Source organism: Meleagris gallopavo, chromosome 2 (assembly GCF_000146605.3).
Source record: "Meleagris gallopavo isolate NT-WF06-2002-E0010 breed Aviagen turkey brand Nicholas breeding stock chromosome 2, Turkey_5.1, whole genome shotgun sequence".
In the NCBI taxonomy this organism is placed as follows: Eukaryota; Metazoa; Chordata; class Aves; order Galliformes; family Phasianidae; genus Meleagris; species Meleagris gallopavo.
Genome location: NC_015012.2, coordinates 29,814,796 through 29,837,959, shown reverse-complemented (window position 1 = coordinate 29,837,959; position 23,164 = coordinate 29,814,796). Strand labels below are relative to the sequence as shown.

At 37.0% G+C, this 23,164-nt stretch overlaps 1 long non-coding RNA gene across 1 annotated transcript in view; it reads left to right on the top strand.

Moving 5' to 3' along the window:
- Positions 1-2,078: 2,078 nt before the first annotated feature.
- LOC104909623 overlaps positions 2,079-23,164 on the top strand; it is a 37,211-nt gene continuing 16,125 nt past the window's right edge. The window contains exons 1-2 of the long non-coding RNA XR_004158852.1: positions 2,079-2,183; positions 3,856-4,017. This is a non-coding gene — a long non-coding RNA (uncharacterized LOC104909623). The remainder of the gene's footprint in view (positions 2,184-3,855; positions 4,018-23,164) is intronic.

Below are 23,164 nucleotides of genomic sequence, written 5' to 3'. Positions count from 1 at the left end.
AATCACATCTCTGGGCAACCTGTTCCAGTGCTTCACCACCCTCACTATAAAAAACGTTTTCCTTATATCTAACCTGAATCTACCCTCTTTGAGCTTGAAACCATTTCCCCTTGTTCTATCACCACAGGCCCTGCTAAAGAGTTTGTCCTCTTCTTTCCTGTAGATCCCCTTTAGGTATTGAAAGCTCATAAATATAAGACTTAAGGAGAAGTGTTTGAAGACAGGAAAAATGGTCATACCCCTTTTGAAGATTATCGTTTCTCTTTGAAACGGGTCAGGATTTTGGTATGTCACCTGCCATTTTTGAAGATGCCTGGTGCTGGTCTCCCAGTACTCCAGGTGGACTTGTGGGCTGGGAGAGGTCTTTGCCTCTGTGCTGGTACTGACAACCTCAGCAGCTGCTTCCCAGCGAGATACCAGTAAGAGCAGCAGCAGCTGCAGTTTCACTGGGGTCAGGTTGTGTTTTTAGGTGAGTGTGTATAACCTGACAGCCTCTGCTGTGTTAGGCAGAGCAGGTAAAAGGATGGAAGAAGCAGGTGGCTGAAGCCATCTCCACCTGCTGCCTCTGAGCATGATGATGCTGGAGGGTGACTGCTTGCAGAAACTTAAACAGGATTTCCCCTGTCTCTTAACAGTCCTCACTGCCTCCTGAAAGATGGCCCTTGGGACACTTTCTTCATTTGCTTGGATGTCTATTTTACCTCACAAGGGAGCATTAGGAGTTTTAAAACACATACCCAGAAGAGTCAAGATATAACAAGTTAGGGTGTGATATAAAACTTAGTTGCAGTGCATTCAGCTCTGTCTGGGCCCTGTCATTCAGCAGTAAAATACCCGTGCAGGAATCTAATGAGCTTTAGCTAATGTTCTTTGACTTTGACTTTGTACCAGTCTTTAATTAGTCTTTCCATTCCCAGAGTCTCTTAATCAGTTCAGACCCTGCAGATTGTACATATCATACCCACACCTAGCACAACTGTGCGACATTGGAAAACTCAGGGAAAAGTTGAGATCTGCACACCTTCCCAAGCAGAGAAAAATATTGTTCTCTATTATAATGCTATGGTTTGCTTTAAAATACAATTAGGTTCTCTCAGTGGCACTGTAGCATGCTCTCTCTATACAGCTTTTGAGATTGATTTAACTTCAGTTATTAATCTCAGCAGCTGTTTATGGCATTGTATAGAACAGCAGTAAGAAATAAAGATTATCCTTTAAATAAATACAAAGATATGCAGGCAGTGGAGCGCAGTAGTCTCATAACAGCCAAACCACAGGTATGCTATACTGCTGTGTAATAGACCCTACACTTAGAATAAAGTTTAAACTCTTTTCTCTGCCTCTATTCTGTGGGAAATTTTTTGAACTGCCAGATAAGTAAAGGTGGTTAGAGGTTTTCTTGATGGGTTGGAGATTTGCTCATAAAATCAAGATGAACAAACTAGCCCTTGCTTAGATATGTTTTTTGTCATAATAACATTCTTCACGTTGAGGACTGATACTGTTATTTGTGAGGCAATAATGTGCACTTTTGTGGCCCTAAATTTGTGATAGCTTCTATCTCACAGGTGTTTGTAAAGTCTGTGTGACTTCACCTTGAACAGAAACTTCACTTTATATCAAGCGGAGTCCACAGGGCCCAGTTTCTGCTCTAAGCTGGTGGTTTCTTACAGGACATTTTCTATGAAATCTGGAGCAACAGAATGCATTTTGAGTCTTTTGTGATATTTGGAAATGGTTAAAATGTTAAAATCAGCAGGAATTGTATCAGTATTGTTGTATTTCCTGGAAGCTGCAAAAAGTTAAGAATACAGACCATTATACTTAAAAATATGGCTAAATATTGAAGGATAAAGTTAAAGTAGTTGTAGGAATGTTGTAGTTTTTTCAATGCAGCTGTTAAGCATTTTGCATCAGCTCCTTTCCTTTTTCCTCCTTGTCCAGTCAACCCCAACAGGGACCATAGTGATACCTAGGCAAATTTTTCTGTTCCCAGCACCTTTGGGCAGATGTAGCTGGGTACACAGCTCTGGGGGTGATCTGCAAGAAATGAGTCTGTCTTTTTTTCCTCTTCAGTGAGAAGAGGCTCATCAGTGAGAGGTGGAGTGGAAAGCCATAAAGCCTGATATATAGAAGCTAAATGGCACAGCTGTGACTGAATACCTAGGAAAGAGGTCTATCAGGTAGATCGGTGCTATTTCTATTGTATGTTTTGTGCATATTTGTTTTGCTTATCTTCAGTCTCAGTGTGGGTATGGCCTCTCCCGCAGACACTGCAGCTATATTACTAATATTTCATTCAGGAGAGAGAGTGAAAAAGCAGCACAGAGAGAACAAAGAAAAAATCAAATGAAGAGCTATTGTGTAATGGGTGAAGGAATTTAAAGAAAATACAATAAATACAATTTATAGCCTGCTTGTATAGCCCTATAAGACTAGCTTTTAGGGAATTTTTTTTCTTCTTTTCTAATATTAAGCAGAAGCACTGTTTAAACTAGACAGACCTATTCAAACTTTGAGTAAATCTTAAACAGTCCACATAAGTAGAAGAGAAATGATGAAAAAGTGTTTTATTCTGAGTTTACAAATATAACCCTCAAAGAAAGATTATTCAAAATGCCTGGATTTGAAGATGTTTATTTGGAAATTTATTATAATATATTGGTGGTTGGACAAGTTGAGTGAAAGAAAATAAGAAACCCCAGTGTAAGTACATTAGCTAGTCCTGAGATTAAATGACAGAGTAACCACTTTGGAAAAATAAAGAATGTCTAGTTATATTTCCTTTATATTACATATTATTATAGCTTGAATGAAATGTCTCAGCTTTAAATCAGCTATTATTGTGCAGCACTGATGAATAGTAAAGACCAGGCTTACATTTTAAAAAGTGCTAATAATGATTTTGGAATTTACAGAGCGTGACCCTGTCCTTCTTCTAGTACATAGTAAATTGCTTGAAATTGTAAGGAAAAAGTAGTCTAATAAAATGCTTAGAATATGAAATAAGATATATAAACAAAAGTGGTTTATATATATATATATGGAAAAATAAAATTTGTCTAATGTGCTGCAGTTCTAACTGTTTTAGAAATAAGGCACTACTTCATTTTTGAAGTCTTTTCGAAACTCTCTTGCATTGGAAGGAGAAATAGTGTCATGAAGAAGTTAACAGAAAGAAGTATCAGAGCCTGAAGTTCAGAAATATTATGTTAGCTCCAAAATTCACTCTAAAATCTCCTGTACTTTCTGGACTACTGTAAGCCAGGTGATGTCCTGCTTTGCTGTCTAACTGGGGTAAAAATGCCATTTTGTTAATAGAAGATAATCATAACCATAACACAGATGAAATCACTGGTATCTTAACTTGATCAACCAAGAGGTTGGAGAGGAAGGAGTTTTCTTTAGGATTTTGTGGATAGTGATCTTTCTAGTGCACTAGTGGCTGAAGAGTGCTAAAAGACTATTTCCTGCTGTTTTAGGCTTCTACAGTCTTATTCTTCGGCAGCTGCAGGAGGCTGTGTATGGCTAGCCCATGATGTATGCAATAACTTGACCTACCTCAGATTCATGTGACTGTACGAATGCAGAATAATGGACTGGAAAAATGAAACCTAATTCAGTTTCTTATTACAGTCATGTATCTTTCCCAGCATCAGATAAAATTGTTTCTTACTTCACTGTGGTGGCAGATGATTTTATTTTTTTTACTGGTTAAGAACACCCTCCCATATATATCTTTACAGGGATAGAAATCCTTTTATTATCAACCTACACACAAATCACACTAATGCTTTCCTCAGCTTACTGTGGGACATTGCATTATTATTATTGTTATTTTGCTTTCTCTTCCAGATCTCTTGAATATGCAGGATGCCCTCGAGGCTTGCTCTTCTGAGATGCTCCTCTGCTCATTAGACCCTGAGCCCAATCTACCTTTAAACTGTGCCCTGTCTCAATCTGGTCTAATGGTGTTTCATACTAGATCAAGAAATCTGCAAGCTAAAGTAAAAACTGGTCAGTACAAAGCCAGCTCATTTTTTTAAATGAATTCTGAAGTGATCACTTTTGTTTTCAATTTCTGGCTACGCATTTGGGTTCCAGGCCCAGCCTGGAGAAGTGGAGGCAAAGAGGCAGCCTCATTGCTCCCTGCAACTCACTGATGAAATGAAGCAGAGGGAAGTACAGGGCTCTGCTCCTTACTTGTCGCTGATGACAAGGTGCAAAGCAAGTTCACAAGGAGAGGTTCAGACTGGACATTAGGAAAAGTTTCTTTGTGTGAGAGCAGTCAAACACTGCAAAAGGCTTTCCAGAGAAGTGTTTGGATGATCAGTGTTAAAGACACATTTGGATGGTGCCGCCAGTAATACTCTTCAACTTTTAGTTAGCCTTGAATAGGTCAGACAGTTGGACTTGGTAACCTTTGTAGGTTCTTTCCACCCGAACTATTTTATTTCTGGTGTCTGTGCTGAGTTAAGATATGAAAAATATCCCCACAGTGGCATGATGTTTTTGTCTTAAGTGGTTCACTTTGCAAAAAGAATGATTTGTTATCAAGGAGCCACCCACAAATATCTTCATGACGGAACAAGGTCCATATCCCACAGTGAAAAACTGCAGTGTTAGGCAGTGAAAAACTGAAGATGGATGCCAAATGACTTGCCCATGGTACTCAATTACTCAGTTAGCATGTGCTCTGATTTATTTGACAAAATTACAGTCAAATGCTTGTGCCAGATCTATAGCATTTTTGTATGTTAGGGCACATCCAAAGAAAGGAACTAATACTGTAGCCTTGTGGAAAGAAATGGCCTTTTGTTTAGCCGATAGGAAGTTGGGTGTTCCAAGGCAGGGGAATTTGGATTTCTTATTTGTATCTGTGCTATTGCAGATCCAAAGATGAATGTGAATTTTTCCTGTCAGATCTTATGCTATCCATGGTTTTTGCGTTTTCTCTTTAGATAATTATTCTGTCAGTCTGTTTCTGCCTTTGCTATCTCTTCCTGTCATTGTAGTAATAATGGACTATTGTAAATGTGACACTTATGTTTTCTACTGGAGAGCGCTGTGCCTTTAAACTCTGAGAGCTGGGGTATTTTATTCTATGGTTTGGTGCATTAATGGTGTTCCTTGCATGCTATTCAAGCTGTGTACTTGATCACTGAAATTATTTTATGGTCCTTCTCTTCTCACTCTGGGAAAACTGTAACAGATTGTCTTGCAAATATGTCCTCATGTGAGCATGCAGATTTATGTGCACACATACACACTGGCAATAACATAAGCTTCTTCCAAATGTTACTGTGAGTAAAACTTTATCCAGCTGCATGCTCACAAGCTAGAAACAGAGCTCTCGAATATAGCTTTCATTTGTCCAAATCCTCTTGGAATGTTTCTGCAGAATTTTTAAGCTGTTTGCAAACCACAGATTTTCACAAGGAATTAGATTCAGGATTTACCTGCCCATTGTTTCATAATTACAAGTTATATGTAGTGGTTTGGAAAACATGCCTTATTCAGAGAGCCTAGCTACTGCATATGAAGTTTTGTAAGATTATAATTGAGGACATGTTTAGCTTTCAAGCAGAGGAAAATCACAGAGATTGCAATTCTACCTATCTAACTCTGCTTAAATTGGTTACTTGAATTCGTAGTAATTTCTATCTTGCCAAATAATACATAGAGAAAGTTGTTGATACTGTCAGTCAGCAAATTTCTTCCATATGCCCACAAGCATTATTTCTGAGTTTAACGAATGCTAATTTATGCTTACTCCATGTTTGTCAACATAGAAGAAAAGAAAAGAAGGAAGAGATAGACAAAGACTTTTTTACAGTACAGTTTGGGGTTCTGCTGACAGGTAGTAAAGTCATTACTTCTGTGCAACATGGTGTGCACAAAGAAGCAGTCATGTTTCTGTGTTATTTCATAGGCTGTCCTATTGTTTGGCACTATGGATAGGAATGATACAACTTTGGAGGCTCTGTCCTCTGGTTCCTTCTGTTTGCAGAGCTCAAAGCCCTTTGAAACTGAAGGGCATTAGTATCATTAACCTCAGGTACAGCAGAAGTGCTCAGAAACAAATATACCCATCCTTTAAATGTCTCTGCCCACTTATTCAGTAAAACAAAAAGCAGAATCTTGCAAAGGAATGTTAGTCTCCAATTCCACAAAACAGAAGGGTTTAAGTGCTGTGGCTGATATAGAAATTGGAAGACTTGCAGTAAAGTTCTTTTTAGCTTGCAGGTGGGAATGAGCTAGCAGAGGATTCTATTTATTGCGTCCATCCCCTTGTGCTACTTTTCTAGGTGTGTAACAGTGGAGAAGAGTACTGAAATCCCTGCCAGCCATCTCTGTTTGGATGGTGCAAATCTAGGTGCTGTACTTCCAACTATGTGTTTTGTTTGTATTCTTAGACAGTGTGGTAGACAGGCACCTGTCTTATACATCGTCTTATGTCTACCGGGAAGCTGTGGTGATATAGTTTATTCTCCTTGGAACGTCAGCCTTCTGGAGAACAAGACAGGTTTGATTCAAGTCAAGTGAATTTGTAATGGACTGTAGTCAGTCTTCCTTCCTGCAAAGCAAAGCATATTTGTCATAAAGGCTGGCAAACAAGTATCCTTTGATGAATGATATTGATTTTTACAAACATCCTGAAAATTCATCTCTGAGTCATGTTCTATTGCAAACCCATAGCATTGCAGCCTTTTCTAGTTAGCAGCTTAGCGTGCTTACAAGATTGGTTAAGATGAAGAATTCCCTTTTAAAAGATGGATACAAATGATCTGAAAAACTCATTAGCAATGCTTAAAACATCTGTAAACAGCACACTGAAATTTTCCATATTTAATAAGTGGTAATTAGCTTCCACTAGTATCTTAGACATCTGATTTCTTTAATTTGTTTATATGCACATTGTATTTGATTATGGGTTCAATATTTAAAAACAATGATTGAAACATTTACCAATCATGTTGATCTTCATTAACCATTTGTAATTGTGATTCCTCTGAATTCTGGTTTTAGATTCTATTGTTGTAGTACTGTTGATAACCGCGGTAAGGTACAATTGTAAAGGTTAGCAGGCATGTATTAGGAAAATAAAGCATTGGTGATTAGACTGCCATAGCTTACCAATGAATTATTATTGGACCAAATTAATCAAACTACTTGAAAAGTTGGGTATATCTGTGGGCTCTAATTCCCACTTGCTTTTGGGTTAGCCTCATTTACTGACATTTATCTAAACAAATTCTGTAAAGGAATTCCAAGAATTAATAAATTCATATTTTTTAACATTGAACAAGCAGTAATAAAATGCTATTCCAAATAGATAAAATTATTTTCCCCCTCAATTTCCTGTCATTTCTAAGGCAGTTTCCCCCTTTAAAAACTGTACGGTTCAATCTCTTTGGTACTTGATGATTATAGGCAAGGTATATGTTTTAATCTCTCCTTTTTTAAAAAACCCTTTTTATCTTCTTTTTTTCCTTTTTTAAAAAAATACCTCCCAGCTGTGTAGCAACTGAACATTTTCTTTCAATCTGTTCCAATGAGGTAGTTAAGATTTCAGAGATTATTTGCTCTGGAGTGCTTTATACCTCCATTTCTTTCTCAATAAGTGAAATCAGTGAACAGGTGGTATGAGCTAAAAAGACTATCATTTCAGAACTTTTTCTCTGAGATCTTAGTTTGAGATTATAAAAATATAATGTTTCTATTGCCTAAAGAAAACATTTCAGCTTGCCTAATCCACCTTCAAAAAAAAAGTTAGGAGGAGTTATATTAGTTTTCATTGGTGCAGTTTTTTTTTTTTTAATAAGCAATTACAATGAACTATTACACTATATCCCTTCAATATCTCACTGAGCATGGGTAAAGGATGCTGACATTATGCCTTTTCCTAGAGTGATGTAGGATTCATCCTGCAAATCTTATTTACTCTGGGTTATGCACTGACTGAAAACTTCATTTACCCAATGATGCTTTCATATGTTAAGAAGTGACACTATTGCTACTGCATGTTTGACTTGTTTTTAAAAGGAAATGGAAGGGATTTAAGACCATACAACTCCTTTTCAAAAGGTTAACATGCAGGGCAGCAGTTGTATTAGGCATGTTACTGTGGAGCACAGCAGTAAGAGGCCCCTTTGTGTGGTTTGAATTTGTTTCTGTGGTCAACTTCACAGCTAAACAACTAAAATAATTGATGAGCCTAGGAGGAATATTTTGGATGGTGAAATCATATTAGTGACTATGTGATGAACCAGTCTACAAGTACAAAGGAAGCTGATGACAGTCTCTGGACTGTATTACTTGCTGGTTTGTAGTACCATAATTCTGATGTTATGGGAACAATAGTGGCATATGAAGCTGAAGATACAGTCCTGAAAATATCTAGTAGTGTAAACAGCACAGAGGAGCAATTTTGGCTATGTTAAGGAGCATCAGTGGAAATAACAAGACCCAATGGGAAAAACAGCACGCAGTTGTGAAATAAAACACCATTACTTAATGCACAGGGGGACTGAGGCAAGGTCTCACAGGCAGCTAATAATTTTTGTATTTGTTAACTTTAATGTTTATTTTTGTGACCTTAATGTTGTTTTTATGTAGGGTTTTGCTTTTCAATATTTATAAATAGCAAAACAGATGTTTTGTCAGTTGTTTCAGGGATGGTACCAGGGACAGCAATCTGTGAGGACCTAGTGGGGCTGAGCAGGAAGAAAGGCAGGCCGTGCAAATCTGTGTGTGAAATGTAGGCCACGAAGGCTAAGCAACCGCAGGAGGCAAAGCTTACTGCCTCCTGGCTCAGGAAAAGTCTGTATTTCATTACTGGTTCTGCTTGACTGGACTGAGTTACTTCTAGAACATACATGAAAAAAAAAAAAAGAAAACAAAAAATTCTTAGGCGAGTCCCATGTGGGGCTGGCAGCACCCCTTGGGCCTTGCCTGTCAAAGCCAGTGACTTGATGTCTCCCAGCAAGGGCAATGACTGGCAAGAGAGTATTGGCTCTCGTTTCAGAAAAGGGAAGTGCTCCTAAGAGCTTAAACAGTTGAAATGTCTCTTATCTCACAACCAAAAGCAGTTTTGTGCTGCTCTGTGTCAGGCATTCTTAATGATCAGCAAGTAGTATCACCATGCCTAGACCTAATGGTAATGATTTTCTTGACTTTCTCAATCACATTCCTTCCTCATTGCTGTGTTTCTCTGTGATGCCAGGAGAGATTCAGCCAGGGAAGATTCAGACTGGATGTTAGGAAATACTACTTCTCTGAAACAGTGCTCAAATGCTGAAATGGGCTGCCCAGGGAGGTAGTGGAGTCACTGACTTTGGAGATGTTCAAGGAATGTTTGGACATTGTGTTGAGGGACATGGTTTAGTGAGAACTATTGGTCATAGGTGGACAATTGGACTGGATGTTCTTGTAGATCTTTTCCAACCCTGGTCATTTTATAATGTTTTTCAGACAGTAGATGGTCTCTTAAAAGAACCAGTGGAAACCTCAAAAGCCAACAGATGAACATATTGCAGAGGACAGTGATACTTTGGGGAATGGTCTAATAGCCCTTTGCTGCATCTCTTTCTAAGTTTCTGTGAGTCTATGTTACTTCCTACCAATCTTTTGGTAATTTTCGCTGCGCTTCTGCAAAAGTGGCACCTGAGCTAGATATTCTAAAATAGAAATTATAAACGCCAAGTTGGAAGAAGGAAATTTTGATTCAAAAGTTGGATTTTCGTGAAAACTATATGAAAGATTCTTCTTTCTTCCTCTCCTGGAAACGAGCATTGATTTCATGTATTGTTGGTACATTTTTTCTTGACCTTCAATTTTTAGGTGAGTGAGCAGAATTTGGCAATTAGACTTCCTCAGAAAATAAAAAGAATAAAGAATTCCATGAAATAAAAGGAAAGAAGGATTTAAATACATTTGAAACATGATATGAAGCTCTGGAGGAGTTTTTCTTGTGTTAGAATTGTTTGATATGATTGATAATATTTGCTGAAAATATATATGTATTTGTCACCTTTACTAAATGTGCAAGGATGGAGTTACAAAATCCCAAATTCACCTGGAACTGAAACTACCAGCAGTCTTAGAGGGCAGAAAGATTCATGTAACCTCTGATAGCGAAAGGAGAGTATGCTTGCTGCCAGTTGTAATGGACATGAAAAAGAACTTTTTTTTGGTGAGAAGATTTACTGTCAGGCCTCTTAGATCTCTAAGCTTAGTGGAAGAGAATGTGGGAATGAGCATTACCCGGGAGTGCTGGATAAATGGAGCCTTGGCAAATGGAGTGCAGAATTGCACGTTTGGGATAAGAATGTGCAAATAAATGCATTGAAGTATCCATGTATTGTACTTTGTTTATTTTTAAAATCTCATAGCTTTCTTAGCCAGGCTAATGGGAGTAAATTTGTTATTTTTTGAGAAGGTTATATTACTTGTTTAATATTTTGAATATTACTTGTTATTTGTGTTATTAACTTACCTAAAGTGACTTATAAACCTTTGCATGAACAAAACTGTTGTGATAAGTCACACTGCAGAAGTATTGAATCTTTTTTGCTATTATTAATGATTTTATTGTTTGTTACGCTTTCATTTGAAATGTTGCAGCCTTTTTTTCTAGAAAGGCTGATGTTTTCATTAGGTACCCATTATATAGAACCTAATACTCGGATTAAAGGTGCTTCGTGCTACAGCAGTCTACATGTTCATATATAGAACAAAACCCTCACCTGTTTTTTAACCACTCAATACAGCTGCTTTCTGAGGCAGTGCAGACAAGGAATATATGGTGGATTGAAAATGTGAACAGTCAGGATTTAAAGATTTTAGAGAGAGTGAAATTTGGATCTTTACAATATCTACAAAGAAAGACTAGAAAGCATTTGTAAAATATGTGTACAGTCAGAATTGTGAACAACTAAAATGGCAAAAGAGAAAATTAAAATGCAGCAGAGCATCAGCTTCAGCAAATCTCACTGTTAAGTTTAAAATATATCTTGGGAATAAAGGTAAGTTTTAAAATCTCTGAATGAAGGATAAATAGCAAGGTCAAACATTAATTTAGTGGAACTACTTGTAAGAAAGCACGTGTCTATCATCATCAGGCCTCTTTTTCTGACAGTCATTTGGATTCTTCCTACCTGATAGTTAAGTGTCTAGTTTAAGCTTATTGTTTAGTTACTCTCTAAGCTTATCGATTGATGGATTTTTCTTAGAGAGCGATTACTGTGTATTAGGATGAATCTCTAAGAAGAAATTGCCAGGGCGGTTTGCACTCAGCCAAACATTACGCTGTTTGTTCAGTTAAAAAAATAAACACTGAAGAAGTATTTATTTTCTATTATTACTATTGTACATGCAAGTGTAGCTGTTTTTATGTTTTGTCTGGATCAGGATGCAGCTGGTGAGATATGCTGGTCTGAGGTGATTTTTCCTTTATTGCAGCACGAGCCATTTTTCATTGTGGTGACTTTGTCTACCCTTGAATCGCTGGCAGGCAGATGACTTGGGCATAACAGCATTTGACTCACAGAAGATGGAAGATTTAGTACTGACTACAGTGTTCTTGCCAAATTCTGGCATCCTGTTAATTGGCTCAGTATCAAAATATTTTCTCGCTTTCTTGGATTAAAAAAAGGGGGAGAAAAAAGGAGGAGGGATAAATGAATAAACTGGGAAATAGCCCTTCAATTTTTTTTTCACTAAGCAGAGTACACAAGGAAGTAAATCTAAGTCTTAAATGATTTCTTTTATCAGACAGGCCATATCAAGATCAGATATTGATTACAGCTTGCCTTTTTGTGCTCTGATGCTTTTTATTGACTTTTCTCTTCAGTGCCCTGTGATGCAGTACCAAAGTGATTGGATCAGTATATTTTCCCTTTGGGATTACACAAGAAATCTTGAATGTCTAACAGATGCATGTATTAGGCCTCCAAATATTCAGCGTGCACATAAAATGAACAAGAAGTACATCATTCTTTAAAAGCAAAGAAGAAAACCACTCTGAAGAACATTCCTTTTTCTTTTCTTTTTTTCTTTTTTTTTTTTGCTCTTATAATATCTGCAGATCTGTACATGGAGGTCTCTTTAAGGCAGGCTATTCCTCAGAATAGAAATATAGTAGAATGTCTGAATGTCCATGGGCTATCTGCTGATCTGTTCAATCTTTGTTTAGTGATGAGTTTTGCTGATGTTACCTTTATTTATTCTTTGCTCCCTTACTTTGGTAGAGAAATAAGTCTGGCCTGAAATTCATTGACATTTGAGCTGTGTTACTCTGACAAAGAAGGTTTCACTTTCATGTCCTTGTGTGCTTGCCATTTCATATCCTTGTCTCCAAGGACAACAGCTGAGACCTTCTGAGAACCTGAAGTTATGTGCTAGTAGAAGTTGGATTTACCCAGGACCTTAGGGATAGTTTTCCTGTGCCACTATTTACCACCAAGAAGGGCTGTTCTTGTAGGTAATCAAGCCTGAAGAGATTTCACAGCCAGAGGTACAGCTTTTTCTTTTGTTAGTAGCTAGAGACACATCAGCACAGCATAATGTTTTGTCAAGAATGAGGTGGGAGGAGGAGTGGGTGGTGAACGGCTGCACAGTGCAAACTGGAACCTTGGGGCTGAAAATTTAATGTTTCCAGGTCAATAAGCACTCAGATCTCCTTCAGTGTAAAGTAACACTTGCCTTGTTTAGTCTTAAGTTACTCATACATCTTCTCTGGTTTCAGTATGTTTTAATACTTTTTCCTCAGAGTCTCTGTGAGATAGGTAAGCACTGGCATATAGAAAAAGGGCAGGGAGGGAAATCTAGCTAATTGATGAAACACTGTCTGCCTATGTGTGAAAAAAGAAAAAACAAACTCAGATCAGAAGAGCACTGTTTTAAGTACAGTGTTTTCTTCTTTTCCCAATTCAAGTAACTTTTATAAACCCTTTGTCTTTCCACATGATGGTAGAACTGGGCCAAAGAAGAATAGTGGTAATGGATACTTGAGCTGCACACAGGTACTTCTCCATATATCCCTCCCTGGACCTGTGGTTTCATGTGCTCTGTTTCCTTTGGGTATAGAGCTGTACTGTCAAGTATTTGGACTACATGACTTACAATGCAAAGGCTTAAAATACATCACTTAACTTGTATAGCTCGCATGCACATCACTAAGGCAGACTTCTTTGTAGATGTGATCAGGAGACAAATCCTATTTGCTTGAACAGGGAATTAAGCTGTAAAAGGAGTGAAAACATCCAAGTGGCTGTCTGCTACTTGTTCAAGGTGGGATTTACCTTTGGAAACTCATACTGATGAGTAGTAAAACCAAAATGTGGTATGAGATCCTGTTGTGCTGCCCCAGTGTTATGACAGGAGATTTTGGATTCTTGGTGTTTTTGCAGAAAACAACTCAACTTCTCTTAGCAGACAGGTGGGAAAAGCATCTTTTCAAAGCTCGTTACATGCTGTGTGGAAAGAAAACACAACAGCAGCCAAAGGACCAGTCTGATTGTAAGATTGCCTTCTGCCCTGCTGGATGTTATGGCAGCAGAGCAGCCTGTGCTTGTCAGTAATGAGGCTGCAGCAGGAGGGTTGGGGGCAGCTTCCTACTGCCCCTCTGGGGCTGGCATTGACCCTTCCTCTGCATTCACTGAGACATCAGGTGGTAATTGTTTCTCACTGTGTTGCCCAATGAGAGCAGAAAATCACTAAATACAAGCAAAACAAGCAATGTGAAACGTTATTATTTCTCTCCTTTTCAGAATGCCCCAAGCAGTGTGGTCTGGAAATCATTTAGCTCTTCACCCAGCAAAACATCTAAGTGTGCATTTAACTATAAGCAAGTAAATAATCCCTCTGGAGTCACTTAAGGGATACTGTGACTAAATGCTGTGTTGGATCTGGGCCTGAGCTTGCAGCTGGGAAGTCTTGCGCAGGCAGCTGACATACAGGACTGGCAACAACAGTCACAGTACCTGCAGCCTGTATGTGGTGCTTGGGCCCCTAAATGTGCTTATCCTTGCAGCATTTTTTAATTCTAAGTATTTCAATCACATACCTCGCAATTTGGAAGTTCGTATCGAAATCACTGATGTAGAAATACAGTGGAAAGCATGAAGTTGTTATTTTTCCTCCCACTTGCTTATTCCCACAGCAAAATGAATTTTCTTCATTGCCACACAAGTTTCCCCTATATATCCCTCTGGAATTGATTTTCCAATCTGTGGAAGGTGTGGGTTCAGCATGCCTCCTGTTTTCTTGGTCAGCAGCACATCAGGCTCAGGCTGTGGTCCCAAGAATGTCCATCCCTAAGTTGCAAGTGTGGAAGAGAGCCTATTATCCTGAGCAGGGAGTAGTCAGGTGCTTCTCCTGCCCTCTGCTTCCAGAGCAACCTCTTCCTGTCTGCCCTTCAAACTGTCACAAGCAGGTTCCTGAGCAATTAATTCATTAATAACAAATGAATTTGTCTGTTTAAAAGAACTTTATGCTAACTAAAGAAGGAGGGGGGAATTGTTAACAACAACAACAAAGGAAAAACTGTTTGAGGGTACAATGGGGTTATCTGTCTTCTTTTTTCACATACATTTTTTATAGTAATTATAAACTTGGCGCAAATGATTTTTATAGACTACTATTTATAGAGCACTGTGCTTTTGAAACAGGTTTCAGTGTGTTTTTTATTAATATTTTTGCAAGGATTATAGACTAGAATGGATTTTTTTTTTACAAGAGGTTTTCCTAAAATTTCTGTTGATTTGTACTATTTAAAATATTTTTGAAAAGTGTGGACTCACTTTTCAAATATTCCCAGAAAATTTTCCCTTGAAAGTTGTACTTATTTTAACTTAAAATCTCACAGACACAATGTTCTGACTTCCTTTCTTTTTGTTTTAACCCTTTACTTTTACTTTCTCCTGCTACTTTTCGTCCTTTCAATGAAGCAGAACTTAAAAAAAAAAAAAAATACTTAAACTTTGTAAAAACATTTTTGCCAAAAATGAGATAAAACTTCAGAATAAATTGTTTTTGAGAACAATTCAAAATGAAAATATGTTGCCCAGGTCCAGCTTCAGTTATGTACAATAATGTTTTACAAGCCAGATCAGATATATGAGATCTCAACAAAGAACTGTTAAGGATAATCAAGGACAAAAAGAGCTTTTTAAGTACTAGCAGTTCCCTTGAAGTGGACTACTATGCCTAGCAAATGGAAAAATGATGAGAAAAAACATATGTAGTGCTTGTTTTCCAAGGGAGTAAGGAGAGAAGTCATACGGACTTATTTACTGCAAATCAGTATGGAGTTGTAAAATTCAGAGAACAAACCCCAGCTCCTGTAAGTATTTTGCAGTTGAAGGTGCTAATTCACTCTGGTGTATCTGATCTGAGAAGGGGTGATTTCAGCTTGGATCTTAGAAAGGTATTGGAGATATCTGGTCATGGGAGTGCAACCAGTGTGTGAAAAGGAAGATTCTCAAAGTTTGCTCCTGGTCAAATGAAACATTCAGTTAAAAAAAACAAAACAAAACAAAAAAACAGGAAAGGCTAAGACCCTCGAGAAGATGGTTAGGGCATTACCATTGGGCAACCTTTTACAAACCTGCTGGTGTTTTTCTGACTTGTATATACACTTCTCTCTGTATACTTACAGGTCGGTTGCTGGTCCTGTTCTTCCTCCTTTTTCTCTTCCATTTAATCAGCCAGTGTTTAGATCACCACTCTGATTGTATTGATTCTAAGACCGGATTTCACCAGGACCTAAAAAAGGAAGCACAAACTGCTCCCTTATTTTTTGACTGATGCTTTCTTATACGCTACATGACAAAGTGATAGATGTACTTAGTTAACTTTCTGCAAAATCATTAATGCCACCCTTACTGGTTGGCTACCCAGGTATTGGCTAAATAGCTGTCATGTATTTGTTACCTAAGAGACTGCAGTACTATATAAGCAGCCCATTAATTTTCTTCTGTGGCTGGTACTATGGTTCTGTTATGGAATGCATAGCCAAGAGAAGAAAACTAGCATCCATTCATACATACTCAGTAGTACTTCAGGCTTTTTCTCTTTCAGCCTCGGATTAAAGCTGCACGTTGACAAAAGTACAGTTGGAAAAGCTGAACTAAGTGGTAAAAAAAAAATATATATATATATATATATTTTTTTCTTCAGATTGATTAGGGCCTTTATTGAAATGGTGCATAACTATTCCCCCAGTCTTCCTGATCCCTCATTAAAGGACCTGAAGTCAATTGGCTGTATGAGTGAGTGCTCAGCCAAAGGAGACTATCTGGTTTGATCCTTGATGTGTCTACAGAATTTCACTTTCACCTCTTCAGTTTCCATTGCATTCTGACAGTTGACAAGCACTCACTTTAATGTTCAGCCAAAGCATGTCCCAGGTGATATGGAGCCCAACTCAGTTTAAAACTTTGAGTTCTAGAGTCCACCTCCAGTCTCCACAGATTTATCACTGTAATGTCTCTTTACTCATCTGAATTTTGTCTTGTTGTATTGCAAAGGCTTTAAGTGCTGTATTTCCCTGTGAAGATCTTTATATACAGATCAAAGTAATTTTCTTCTTAATACATTGAACATTTAGAGTTCTCTGAACTTTTCTTTGTAACACATTTTCTACAATTTTCAAAATACATTAATGAATCCTTTTTTTTTTGTTCCCTCATTTTTTCAACATAATTTTAGTAGTATAGAAAATAAAATGGTAACAGCCCATAAAATACCTGAGTAAAAGCATTAAAGCATTATCTGCTCCCCACTTTTCTTTAGCCCTCACCTCTTGATGCAGTTAAGACAGTAGACTGGTTTCATTGCAGGGGAAACTTGTTTACTCCAGTACCTAAAATTATTCCCAAGCTTGGCATACACAGGGCCATCTATTTTGTATTTTAGAAATTGTATCCAATTCCAAACTATTTTTCTGTTCATGTGTCCATTTATTTTATCCAATGTTATTATCTTGCAATGTTTATTGCATTGACTTTTCTACTTTACTGTCTGATATGAAAGGGGTAATTTTAGAGTTTTAGCTGTTTAGGCAACAAACAGCAACTCAGTCTACTGCTGATCTGGACAACATCCTGCGAAAATCATCCATTTCATGAGGATTCCTAACTGACAACTTCTTGAATGCTGACAACTATGGTCTTTTCAATCTGTGCAAAATTTATGCCATTGATATTGTTTAATGAAGTAAAAAGTTTTGTGGTTTGGCTTGAGCAAACATTTATATGGTGTCCCTAGTTCTGAGGAAGAGAGAACATTGCAAAATTTGTGCTCTTTTCCTGACTGTGCCATAAACCTCATGCATATGAGAGATGTTACATGATAACTGGCCCTACTCTGCACAAGATTTAACTGAAGTTTGAAACAGCAGTACTTTGAGTCAATTAACTTGGAGTTAATTAGCTCAGCAACAAGTATTGCTGTTAAACCTCTCCAAGACCCTCAAAAATAACTCTGGATGTAATCTATGACCAAGGCTGCTGCTTGAGGCAGTATGTCTGTATGTACTGGGGATAGGTGATTTAATTTAAGTTTATGAGTGTTTCCAGGAGAACCAGTCAGAGCTTTGAACAGTAGTATACGCTATAATTGAATGTAATTGAGGGTATCCATGTAGGGGATGCAACTCTCAGAGTTAAGTTTCACCTGAAAAGCCCTTGAGGTATATCAAATTCTTTCCCTATCTTGAGCAAACAACTGGAAAACAAAACAAAACAAAAAACAAAAACCAACCAACCAAAACAAAAAAACCCAACCTACCAAACCAACTTCATTCAAGTACTTCATTGTTTATGGAAGCAGTTCAGATGACCCACAGTTGCATACTTTTAACTCTGGGTGCATGCTTAATTACCACATTTTCCTGTTTATATGGAGATGCTTAAACACAGATTTTCAGCTCATTTGAAAAGAGCCAATTGTGGGCAACCATTGAAGACTTTGGTTGACAACATCTTGATTGTGTCAAGACAAACAGATTCTGTCCTCACACCTGCTGGTGTATATTCCCTATATTATGTTCTTGTTGTTGAGCATCTTACCAGCATTTCTCAAATAAGTTCTGATTTGTTATGTCTGGTGCACAGTTAGACATAGAATTCATGTTAGCTGGGTGGGAGGGAGGTATTTTTTCTCAACATTCAAAACTACATCTAAATTTTTTTTTTACTTTTTTTTTTTATGAAAGTAGTATGAAAATTTACTTGAGAAATTATTTTGTATGCAAAAATTGTACTTCTTTTTTTTCTTATAATTTGGATGCTAGTTTCTATGGTTTTTGTAGATGTCTTCATCCTGACTTCTGGTTTCTCAGAGAAACTTGAGGTACTGTTTTGCATAAGAGCATGTCCAAAGCAAGTTTTTTATTTACATTCTGTGCCTAACCAGCGTGCACTTGGGGTGGCTGATCTAGTACCTTTTTCTGGAAAGAATGGTAAAATTGGTTACCGTTCTTGTGAATAGAGGATGCTTGCAATTCTCATGGAAGTGATCGTGTTTTTCACATTTGAGTACAGGTACAGGGGCAAGCCCTTTTGTGCAGGATAGACACTAGCCTTGTTTTTCATGATTCCATCACATTCTCTATATTATATAGTATTTTTTAGTAATTCATAAAATCAGGTCAATTCCTGCAGGTGAAAAGTACAGGTGGAACACTTAGCATTAAGCATTAACATCTGAAATTTTCAGGTGATAGTTTTCATCATGTCCTGGCCACTCATTTTGTTTTTGTTTTTCTCTTCTTTTGTGTAGCTACCTTCTGCCTTCTAGTATATCTCTACTGAGGCACCTGTGTTCTCAGCTTCTAGCAGCTTTTGAATGTTAGTAGTTCAAAGGAACTGAAAATCCTTAATTTTACTCCACCAGGTCTCGCATAGTTTCTGACATCTGACAAACACAGTGAGATCAAAGAGCATTGAACATTAATGAGGATGTGAACATACTGTAGCTTTCAGAGAGCAATATTGACTTTGATTAAAAAAAAAATCAACAAAAAACGTTTTTTGTAAATGCAGAATGTAGGGGTGTGCCTCACATGACAGATGCAGTAAATTACTGTACTGCGTCACTAGCAAGCCTTTGTTTTGTTTTTCCTTTGTTTCTTCCTTCTTTTTGTTCCTTAAAGAGTGTACAAATTCAACCATTTATGTGATATGTAGCACAGTAGTACAAGAATTGTAAGACCTGTGTGATGAGGCAAGTGTAATCACAGCGTTTCTTATTCTGCACCATTTTTTTCCCATTGCCCTAGGAAGTGGTCTTGTAGTATGCGAACAGCTTTCACACAAGTTTCTCAGTGGTATGTCTCCTGCCAGTGGTAGTCTTTGTCTTTGAAATGAGTTTTTGTTGCTACTTTGCATTGTCTTGTCTTTTCACCTATGTGGATGACAACTGGTAAATCAAGGATGTCACACTACTTGGCATTACCCTGTGGCTCTACAACATTGCCAAGCACTTTTCCCTTATAACATCATTAAGATTAGCTATTAAAAGTGAGTATCTGACTCCCATTTCAGGTGTCTGCTGCCATTTTTTTTTTCCAGTTTCTTGTCAATCTTTCTCACATGCTTTTCTCTCTAAGTTTTGCTCACTGTATGATGAAATAGAGACATGATATTGTATCAGTACTGTGCACTTTGCACTGTTTTTCTATCTGTACATTCAGTATTGTTGGCAGTCTTCATGAAAATTCTGCATTATCTGGGCTGCTCAGCTACTGAACCTCAGAGATCTGCATGAGTGCCTACTGCAGAGAGCAGCCTAGGTCTTTCATCCTAAAGAATCAGTACTTGCACTTTCTGGGAGTACTCCAAGGAGTGGTCCATGCTGCTATTATGATAGATAATGAGGATTTATTTATTCGTTCAAAGTCAGTGATCTCATTTTTTCTATGAGTCCAAATGAAAAATAAATTAGAATCTCCAATAACCTTCCATTATCAAGATTTCAAGGTCTTATACGTGTGTTCTTGTTGGCTTCTAGAACTACTGCTCTTGAAAAGATATCTTTTAGTGACAGGGCTACAGCTTGAAACATTTCAGCTACTTTTATTTCAAGCACTCCTGGTAATTACTACTATGCATTATTATATTATTACTTGACCATTTATCATTTCATATGCAAGATATTTTTGTAATGAAATCTGATGCTGAAACAGGAATAGGGGATGATACAAACAACTAAGCTTCAAAATAATCTTATTTCTTGTTGTACACGTATCGGACCCTTCAGGAATGTGCTGCATTATTTACCTCTCGTGTCAAATTCTTGGTGAGATTTGTGCATTTATTCAATTTCTTTTAGGCATAGGAGCATATATTTCTCATTTTAAGAGATACTTTTTTCAAATACCCAAGAACAATTTTTAATTTTAAGTTTTGATGATCTCTAGAGGGTGAAATCAGAATTGGCCTTTTGTGTGCTATAATGTTATGAAGCAATGCTTTAAAGAATTAATAACGCTGAGTGGAAGATGGGAATCTCAGTTAATCTCAGATGTAGGGAGAAGTGTTATTTTAAAGGTTTCTGAACCATTTCAGCTTTTGACGTCCTAGTATTACCTGCCTTATTCATGATGTATGGTTAGCATTTCATACCTTTGCAAAACGACTTACAGACCTTGCCTTATTCATTTGTATTTTCAGAATGATGGATTATGTATCAGTCCTTCAACGTTTGGTGCTAAAACAAACAATGAATCGAACTCTTATTTTTAGTAGAGAGAGATACACTGAAGCTAACTGTAAAAGAGCTATATAAAGCATCAGTAGGAGGCTTATTCGCTGCTTAATTTTTTGGAGTAATGACTCTTATATGAAGAAAGATCAATGACTGCAGGGGAAAAGAGTTGCATGTGGGTGAAAAATGCTGGATGTACATTTACTTAGCTTGTGCGTTTATGCAAAAGAGTTATTTTCCAGGAAGGTGTGTTTCCTCAAGCATTCTGAGCAGTCTTGGTTGTGAATATTAAGCATAAACTAAAATTGCTGGCATTGATTTTAAAAAAACCTTTTCCTGAAAGGTATGAAAACTGAAAAATACCTCATGATAAAGTGTATTTTAAAACATTAAATTAGATTGTGGAAAGTATTTATAATTAACTTCTGAGGTTCTGCCAACTTTGGGCTAATTGGACAATATTACTTCTCCATTAAATAGACAGATGGATGACACACTTCATAAAACACCAGTTCTTATTGGCAGTAGTTGGTATATCAATCAATATTTGCCCAACAGAGAGTAGAATTTTAAATATCAGTGCACAGTTCAGCAGTATAAACATATATACCATAGTTCTGATGACAAAATTGTTTTGTTATAAACAGCATTTCTGGAGTTAAATCCATAAATATTCCATTCAAAGTGTCATTTTACATGCCTGTAAATCAGTGCAAACCAGGAAAATAAAATAACATCAGTAATGACTTTGTCACCTTAGCAGGTAGGAGTGGGCAAAATTTAAGTGTTAAACTGCTTCTGAGCAAATTATTAACAAGATGGCATGCACAATCCTGCTCTCCTATGACTAGAGATACTAGTATTCACAGAATTCTTGCTCTGGCAGATAGTGAGTTTTAACATGTTTAGTGACTCTTACAGCTGACTCTAATTTCCAGTGTTATCAGTAATGTCAGATTTCCCACATGAAAAAAATCGGAAGGATAAGAAGAAAAGTCACAACCTCCTGTTAAACATTTTATCAGATAAAACCGTCAAAAAGAGTTGTCAGGTACAGCAAAACACAGGCATCTGTTGCAAAAAAAAGTAATGATAAAAGAAAATCAGTGTGATAAGATATAAGAAAACAAAAACAAGCTTTGAATTAGATCAGATATTAATAGGTGTTTGTTCACTGGTAGTAGCATCTACAATTTTTGTAAATGTTGGATGACTAATAAGGGAAACGGAAAATACAAAGCATTTGAAAAATCAACATAGAACATTGTGTTTTGGTTATATATCTGCTCTTGCCTAGGAGTATTCTTTTAAAATGATTCCAGTTTCCAACAATCTCAGACATAACCATTGCTTGAGTGAGAATTACCTGAGAATCACCTTCACAGAGGGCTAAGTTCAGCCATATGCATGCAATGAACCCTCAAATTACAGCCTAACTGAAACTCAAATGATGTTTAGAGTGACCTGCTGAAGTTGGGACTTGAATTTTTGTGGCTGGGGAAGAGGGAGCTATGTTGCCATGGAATTAGTTATACGACAAGTTAATTGATAGGATTTTAGCAACAGTTATTGTATTACATATTATTTTTGCAAGTTGAAATTATGTTATTTCCTTTTAAAACTTTGTAAACTATTTTTAAAGGTTAATTTGATACTTGGAAATCAAGAACTTGTTGGATTTTTTTATGCTAGGTGATCGGTTAGTGGTAAGCTTTATTCTGTGTATTAGATTTTATGTTTAGATGTTAAGAAAACAAATATCGAGTTATCGAGACCTAAGTATCAAGGAGCTCTGAAAAGCATTTGTCTCTCTGTGCATCTCCTTCATACAGAAAGCAATAATCTTAGCATAAGGGGTTAATAACCATTAATAACTGCCTCCCAGCAAGACCATATTTTTGTATAACTGAGATGAGTTGCAGTCAGAATCACTGGTAACAAGCACTGAAAAAGGAAAGATATCATTATGAGAAATAAAGTCAAAAGTGCACTATAAAAAGTCAGCTGTTGTAACCAGAATGTACTGTCTTAATGTTGATTGTTTTTCATCTTGAGCATGAAAAACAGAAAGCTACCTTTCCATCTTCCAGGGAGTCAAATCTGAGTGATTTTGTGTTTCTTTTTCAGATATGTATGTGATATTGAGGCTTAGAATTCCTTTTTTTTTTTTTTTGAAGCATGAGGAATTATTCTCAGAAAAGCATTACAAGAAAAAATAACTGCCTCATTTTATACATAATTTTAAATGTATTTTTAAAAATGAGTTATAGAGATATGCTTTTCATATTAGATGAGTGGATCTAGGCAGACTGGATAAATCATGACATACTCGGTTTTGGAGCTGTTAATGCATGTGTAAGTGCCTGTTGCAGAGTTTAAAGTTGTATCTTTGATAGGCTGTAGAATCAGAACAAACCCATTCTACAGAATATTGATTATCATGTGGTTATAC